We start from the raw sequence: 8,161 nt of genomic DNA, 5'->3' as shown, positions 1-8,161 counted from the left end.
GGTTTAGGGCTGTTGTACATAGGGTCGCTATGAGTCGCAAACGACTCAACAGCACATAACAACAAACAACAACTAGCTCTAACGGGTTTTTGTTGAGTCCTTGGGGTTTTCTGTGTACACTATCATATCATCTGCATATAACAACACTTTCACCATCTCTTTGCCCATATGGATGCCTTTTATTTTCTTTCCTTGTCCTATTGCCTTAGCAAACACTTCCAATATTAAATAGAAGTAGTGACAGTGGGCATCCTTTTCTTTAGTCTTTTTCCATTGAGAATGATGTTGGCTCTTTGTTTTGCATATATACTTTTCACTATTTTGAGGATATTCCCTTCCGTTCCAATTTTGCTGAATGCCATTATCAGGAAGGGATGTTAGATTTTATGACTAATTCTTTTGAGTGCATCTTGATTCTGTATTTGATAAACTTCAGAGTGCAGAAGCTCATATAAATTCTTAATTTTTACATCTTTGACTTTAATAGAAGCTGTATTAGCAGATCTTCCTTGTGATCACTTGAATATTATGCTATCATTGACAGCATTGTTCCTTAGCAACATCTTCAAATGTTCTTTTTTAGATTAGTGGCACACCATTACTCTTCAATTTATCATTCTTAGCATAGTAGATCATGCAATTGTCTGATTCAAAATGGTCACTACCACTCCATCTTGCCTCGACTTTTAATTTTTATGTATGCCTTTAATTTTAATTTTTTTGCAACTTCCAACTTTTCCAGACTCCTGTTTCATACATTAAAAAAATTATTATTAATTTCAGTTAAAATTCACAGAAACTTTGGCTTTCCGTTCATTCATTGTTACACTTTTCTCCCCCCCACCCCTCCCCCCACCCCCGGTACATTCCCCTTTTGGAAAAATAAAAGAAAAATTTTTTCATTGTTTTTCAATCCCTTCTCCCAGGTCCACTCCATGATGCAGCCTTCGTTCTGGACTCCTGTCACATATCCCTTTTAAACAGTTTTCACCCCCATCTGTTTCAATGCAATATACATTATTTATCCCATCCTTCTCAGTCTCCTCTCAACCCCGAGGTCAGTCCTGTTTTACAACAGTGGCACCATGCAGTATTTGTCCTTTTGTGACTGAGATACTTCAGTCAGCATAATGTCCTCCAGGGTCACCCATTTTGAATAATATTGCACGAGTTCCTTGTTTTTCAATGCAACATAGTATTTCATTGTATGAATATACCACAGCTTCTCTATCCATTTTTTGGTTGATGGGCACTTAAGTTGTTTCCAACTCCTTGCTATTTTGAACAAAGCCATGGTAAACATGGGTGTGCATATATCTGTCTGTTTCATACATTTTACATTCTAATTACAAATGGATTTTTGCAACTGTTTCTCTTCATTTTTAAATCTTACCACATCAGCAAATTAAAGTCCTTGATTATATGAAATGAATCATTAGGTGTACTATACTTTGAGGAGATAGCTCTTCCCCAATAGTAATGTTTCCCTATTTTTAAAACTGATTTTCATATAATAATTCATTTACATTGTGCTTCATTCATATACATTGTGTTCCATACAATCCTTCACTTATGTTGTGTTTCATATAATCAATCATATACACTGTATCCCATAAAATTGTCATTGATCGGTGCTTATTACACTGTCTTTTGAAGTAGCCATTGAATATTTCCCATTCCCTCCCCCGCCTCCAAGCTCTGTTATCCTTGTGATTACCACACTTCCCCCTTTTCACGCCTTCCCTTTTTCTTCTTCACCTTTTGGGAATTTGCACATGTTAATAGTTGTCCTTCTATTTTTACTATAATAGTCTCATGCAGTATTTGTCCTTTATGAAATTGAGTTCATTCACTCTGCATACTACTCTCTAGACTCTCTCATGTTATATAGTATTTTATTAAATCATAGCTCCTTAGTGCTGTATAGTAATTACTTATATGAATGTACCACAATTTCTCAACACATTCATTTGTTGATGGACATTTGGGCTGTTGACAGATTCTTGCCATTGTGAATAACTCTGCTATAAACATAGGTGTACATCCTCTATTTGTATCTCAGTTCTAATTACCTTGGGGTATATTCTTAGCAGTGCAAAAACTAGGTCATATGGGGTTTCTATGTTCAATTCTTTTTTTGGGGGGGATTTTTTAATTATTAATTTTAATAGACATTTACAGAGGTTTTGGATTTCCATTCATTCATGTTCAATTTTTTAAGGAAATGCCAAACTGACTTCCAGAATGATTGTATCTTTTTATAATCACATCAGCAGTTCTTGGGAGTTCCAATCTAGCCACATCCTCTCCAACATTTATTGTTTGTTGTCCTGTTGAACTTTACTCCTGCTAGTAAAGGTTAAAGTGAGGTGAAGTTTGGTTCCTACTGTATGGTACATCAACAACAGCATAATCTGTGTTGTTGCTGTTGTTATTTGCTGTCAATTCGCCTGTGACTTATAGCAACCCTATGTATGATAGCTCTGAAGCCTGCCCTGTCCTAAGCCAGTCTCGCTTGGTTTCACTCTCTTAAAGCAGACCTATTTGTTTTCTTGGCTGACCATAGTATGTTCAAGACTCTTCTAAAGCACTACAATTCAAAGGCATCAATTCTTCTTAGTTACTATCCAGCTTTCTGATGCACAGCAAGTAATTGCAAAGACCATGGATTGATCAGGCACACCTTAGGCTCCAGTTGGCATTGTTGCCTCATTGTGCTTTATATAATCTTTAATTTATTTTGTGTTTTATATGATCATCCATATACATTGTTTTATATCATTAATTACTATTGATATATGCTTATTATTATCCCATCCTTTCAAGTCCACATTGAATCTTTCCTATTCCTTCACCCTTTTCCATATTCACCTGCTAAACTTTGCTATTCTAGTAATTTTCACCATTCCCCTTTTCCTACCCCCTTTTTATACACATTTTACTCAGTTATTGCCAGTGGTTTTGTACAGTTCTTCTTGTCTGCTGGCCATCAGTATGCCTTCCTTTGTGAAAAGTCTTTTCATGGTTTTTGCCTATTTTGTTATTATCTGGGTTTTATTTTCTTATGGAGGCTCTGTAGTAAATTTTTGTTGAGATCCTTGTCTGAAATATCATTGCCAAATGTTTTATCCCAATCTATAGGTTTTCTTAAGGCCGAATACAATCAATTCACTCCAAATGGCTAGTATACATTGTACTTTAAGTCTCACCTGAAACAGAGATCAAATCTCTGTAGAAACAGGCAGCTCCAGACTACTTCCCCACCTGGAAGCCAGCCCATACTGCTGATCAATGCCTTTTAAAACAGGAGGCTGAATACAATCAATCCACTCTCATAGGGTCACTTGATGGTACTTAACAAAAACAACAACGAAGGAGCTCTATGGGCCTTGTGGATAGAAACTTTGACTACCAAGCCAAAGGTGGGTTATTTTAATCTGCAGCTCTCGGGCCTGGTTTTAATTGTTTTTGGTCAAGCATTCTTCTAAGTGGTATAGCACTGGTTTGTCCATATGCTGTACGGAGGTAACTTGTGGTTGCTGTGATCTCAACCACTGTGACACTGATGTACCAATCGTGATAATGGTTACCCATGGTGAACAGTGTGTGGTGGAGCTCCCCAATTAAAACAAGCTTGGAAGCAGGATTGGCATCCACTTCGGAAACAGCTTGCCTCTGGAAATCCTATGAACTTTGAGAAACAATGAAAGTTATACAAGTGTTCAGATCTTTCATTCATAGGGTCACTATGAGTCATCTACTACTTGACAGCACTTAACAACAGCAACAATGGTTTTCTTCTCACCCTATTAGAAATTTGTTTTTTATGCACACAGGGACATAATTTTTAGGAGGTCACATTCATAAATTTTTGTCCTTTCCTGGTTGTGCATTTCTGACTATATTTTCAAGTCTATTTTTGCCATAAGCTAGAACTTCTAAATTTTGTTTCATTTTGTTTCTTGATCCTTATGATTTTAGGATTTACCCCTATATATCTAATTCTGCAGTTGTATTTTATCATTTTCTCACATGGTTTCATCTTCAGGCACTGTTCTGCTATTCAAAAGGTTTTCAAGAGACTGGACATTCTACTGATACCCATCCACCACAGGTGACTCCACTGGTGTTCGGAATACTGGAGACATAGATTCTATCATCACTTTAATATGTCAGCCACCAGAGTCTGGTTAAACTAACAGATGATCTGTCTATGGGGATTTAAACCCAGATTTAAGAGCAAGACATAAAAATGCAGAAAAGTCTAACGGAAACAAAATTTTCCTAATTTCTTTCTGTTAAAACACACACCTGGTAAATGAATAAAACAGAAATAGAAACATTCAACATAAGCAGAAAAATGTTTTGAATGGAAGCCATGGCTATTGTTGTTAAGTGCCATCGAGTCACAGATGGCTAATAACGACCCTTTGAATGAAAGACCTAACACTTGTATAACTTTGGTCATTTCTCAATGTTCATAGAGTTTCCAGAGGCAAGCCATTTTGGAAGTGGATGCCACTCCTGCTTCTAAGCTTGTTTTAAGCAGGAAGCTCTACCAAACACTGTTCACCATGGGTAACCATTATCACAATTGACACATCAGTGTCACAGTGTTTAGCTTCACAGCAACCACGAGTTACTTCTGTAGAGTAATGCACAGAGAAGTGTTATACCACTTACAGGAATGTTTGAAAAACAAAACAAAACAAAAGCTATATTTTAAACCAGGCCTTCGGGCCACAGGGCTTCGAGCCCTAATGGATTTTTCAATAGGAGGCCTTACCACATCACTTCACTCCCCTTAGCAAATCAACATTCCACCCTACTGCTCACCCATCCCAGCCAACAAGCTTCTGTAGAGCCAGCTCCTGAAGATGACTTTCATACTGGTTTCCAGAGCCATGGCATTCACATTATTTGACACTATTTTTTTGCTAAATTTTCCGTGTGTTTAACTACAACAGTTCCATAACTTATTCCACAAAAACAAATAATCTATCTTTTCCTTATGGGTCAATGTAAATATTGGTAGTTTGAACCTAGTTAATGCCACCATGGAGAAATAAGAGGGCTCCAAGGAGGCTCTGGTAGCCTAATGATAATTGGCTGCACTGCCATCCCAAAGGCACATGGTTTGAATCTACTAGCTGCTGTTTGGGAGAAAAATGGGCAAGCTTCTCTTCTGCAATTTGCTGCCTCTAAAAATCCACTAGAGAGTCAGCTTTGAATTGGTCCCAACTTGACAGTACATAACAAAACAACAATCTGCTTTATTAAAGATTAGAGTTAAGAAATCCCTAGACAGCAGTTCTACTTGTAATGCTTGGGATCACCATGAGATTCTGCTTGACAGTTTTGAGTTTGCTTTTTAAAAATATCTATCCCATCCCAGAATTACACAGCTTTAATCCATCGGATGCTCTGCTGAAGAAGGATGGGCAGTCTCTTCCTGTACCAGATTCTATTTGACAGCGCACACACACACACAATAAAAAATAAAATAAAGTAAATTTAAAAATCTATCCCAAAGCAATGCAACTTTGATAATTCAGTGGTTAAGGTAATTGACTGTTAACCTTAAGTTCAGAGGTTTTAGCTTGCCAGCTTCTTCAGGAGAAAAAACTGAGACAGTGAAGATTTGCAGCCTTAGAAACTTTGCAAGACCCCTTCTCTCCAGTTCGTTCTTCTCTTTGAAAAGTAAAAGAAAATTTATCTTATTGTTATACAATCCCTCCACCCAAGTCCACTCCATAATGCAGCTTTTGTTCTGGACTCTTGTCATACGATTACTACCTAATCATATGTGCCTTTTAAACAGTTTTCTCTCCTATCTGTTTAAATGCAGTATACATAATTTAGCCTATCTTTCTCAGTCTCTCTACCTTTTAAGATCACCATGAGTCAGAATCCACAGGACTGCCAATGGTTTGGTTGGTTAATCATCAAAGCAAATCTCAATCTCTACCCTAAAAGTAAACTGGCTGAAAGGGATTCATATCTGTTTCCATTACCCAGAAAAGATGACCCAAAAGAATGTGTAAATTATTGAACAAAATCATTAGTATCCCCTGCAAACAAAATCTTGCTGAAGATGATTGAAAGACGGCTGGAACAGTGTTGGATTCAGAAGAGGCCTTGGCACACAGTATATAATTTCTGATTATAGATCAGGATCTTCATTGAAAGCAGAGAATATTAGAAAGGTGTCTATGTTTTATTGATTACACAAAGGCAATTGGTTAAGTAGATCATAACAGACGATGGCTAACACTGAGAAGAATGGAAATCCTAGCACACTTAATTGTGCTCATGAAAAATCTATACGTACAAAATGTAGGTGTCCAAACAGAATAAGGGACTACATCATGGTTTAAGATCAGGACTATGGCCGCTCGGACCGTTCAGAAGGCCTTGAAGAAAGTGGTCTCAGGATGCTGTCTGAAGTCAACAGAAGTGGTTGCAACTCTAGTTCCAGCACGGAGTTCTGCAGGGAACGTCAGATATTTAGCTTCCTGTAGTATATTGATGAGCAGAAATTTTCCACTGCATACCTCGCTTGTGCGTAAGGAGATATTTGCAAGAACTTTCTTCAAAATCACCGCACCCTTAATAAAGAAAGAAAAGAATATTCAGAGAGGAGAGTAATAGAGTATCCTGCACAGATGGGAAACTTTTCAAACATTTGGAGACTATTTGGCGTTTTAGCCCAGGACTTCCTGGCTACCCAAGAACTTGTACTTTGGATTTTTCAATCTCATTTAAATTTCGCTCACTTCTACACTCTCAGCTTGCCACACATTTTTTGATGAAGTTGTAAAGCAAATGGTAGCTGCCTTTGAAAGAAGAGCGGGTAAACTGTATGGCCCAGAGACAAGTATACCTCGAGAATTAATGCTTCATGAAGTTCATCACACATAAAGAGAAAAATGTACTGATATCAACTATAACTTTATTCGCTTTTACAAGTGCTTTTGGAAGTCAAAAAAGAATTTATTAAGCCCAGCTTTGATCATAAACTTGCACCGTTGAAAATTTGCACATAGAATATGGAACAGTGCCTGCCAGATGGAACAACTCTGCCGCCAGACGGAACTCCACGGGCCAGGAAGAGACCCGGGAAGAGCAACAGTCAGCCACCCACAGTGGAACTCCAGAGGAGCAAAGACCGTGAGACCCCAGAGGAGCGAAGACTACCCGCCATTGTGCGACCACCCTGCAGCCTGTACCTGTGTGACCCCCAACACACAGGGTGCTGCTGCATAAACCCCCAGGAGCACCCAAGCCCCGCCCCCACCTCTTGGTGGTAGTGTCCAAGCCCTGTGCTCCTTAGGCCCCCCTAGTCCCTTGCTTTCCTCCCCTTCCCCCACCCCCCTTGCAGCTAGACAACTATGCACCTCAGCCCCCACCACAGCCCTGTGACCTTAGAGCACCACCACGGATCCAGCCATCAACCGGAGCTATCATCCAAGCTATTGGGGAACTAACCTGGTAGGAGAAAGGCCAGTAGGATCATGGCTGTATTTACTGGGGCATTGCTGATTACCTGGGAGAGCAACAAAGGGCGTGCCCACTGGTGGGGAATTTGGCCGAGCTCTCTTGGGCTACACCAACAGCCCAAAACGAGCCAGCCAGCTGGCTTCTGTGAACTCTGCAGACTAGCCAGAGGCTAGTGGGTTGGTGGGAATTTGACCTTGACTTTTAGGATCTTGTCGGACCCAGGACCCTGCTGGAGCAGGGGCTGTTGTGTGAGGGCACCTGCGTAAGTGCTACCAGGCAGGAAACACTGAGAAAATCACTGGGTCGGAAAGGGACAGCAGGAATTTGAGTAAGGACCCCAGTCATGAGCACACTGAGACAGCAGAGGTTTGAGCAAAGTCCTCCAGGTGTTTGACCCACTTTTGTGATCACCCAACCCTTTGCCTGCCTCACCCCATTTGGCTCCACACCAGTGCCTACAAGTCTGGGTAATCAACTTGCCTTCAAACGGGAGCACCTTGACCTGTCTCAACAACAAGAGATTGCCCTAGCAGGCTCTGAACTGACATTTTTCTGAAGTCAGAAAGTCAGAGAAATGCACAAGTTTGGTAGTTGCCCATCTTATCTCAAGAGCATTGTCTTCAGATCAAGAACACATATCAATGTCTCAAAGAAAGCAAAC

The sequence above is a fragment of the Elephantulus edwardii genome, unplaced genomic scaffold (genome assembly GCF_000299155.1).
Source record: "Elephantulus edwardii isolate Elephantulus edwardi_28Jun2011 unplaced genomic scaffold, EleEdw1.0 scaffold00275, whole genome shotgun sequence".
In the NCBI taxonomy this organism is placed as follows: domain Eukaryota; kingdom Metazoa; phylum Chordata; class Mammalia; order Macroscelidea; family Macroscelididae; genus Elephantulus; species Elephantulus edwardii.
The sequence above is the reverse complement of the archived record's forward strand: the minus strand, read 5'-3'. Positions refer to the sequence as shown.